This window comes from Saccopteryx leptura, chromosome 5 (genome assembly GCF_036850995.1).
Source record: "Saccopteryx leptura isolate mSacLep1 chromosome 5, mSacLep1_pri_phased_curated, whole genome shotgun sequence".
In the NCBI taxonomy this organism is placed as follows: Eukaryota; Metazoa; Chordata; class Mammalia; order Chiroptera; family Emballonuridae; genus Saccopteryx; species Saccopteryx leptura.
The window spans coordinates 187,390,538-187,391,108 of record NC_089507.1 but is presented as its reverse complement, the minus strand read 5'-3'; positions in this window follow the sequence as shown (position 1 = coordinate 187,391,108).

The window sequence follows — 571 nt, the reverse complement described above, 5'->3', positions numbered from 1 at the left end:
ACGCCCACCAGGTTGACCAGCACTGCAAAAGTGGGCAGTTTTTATAAAAAGGTTCGCCATCACGGGTTTAAAGCTTTATTGGTAAAGTTCCAGGTGGCCAACAAGATCCCAAGATGGAAATGGAAGCAGACTGTGTCTACGTGGAAGACAGAGAGCCCCACTGGGGACCTTGCAAACAGAACTTTAGGAGCATGCAGCAGTTGTCTATAAGACTGAAGACCGAGAACCTGGCCATCACCATGACGGCACAGATATCAACATGATAGAGGACACTATATCCCTGATCCCACAACACCAGCGCCATAACACAATGAAAACCCCACAGCTAACATCCTTGGGAAAGCATGTGGAAACCCTGAATGAACTAAAATCAAATTTATGCTTTACTGTTGTATAGGGTCTCAAAATACAAATTAACTGAGCTCCAGAAAATAGAAAATAGCGGAAGTTCTTACACACTTGTATTTGTGAATTTGGACTATATACCTTGAGTGGATGGGATAGCAAGTTTTGAAAACACAAGAATTTTCAGGGTTCCTTTTGGGTTTGTTGTAGTATCACCACATAAGGC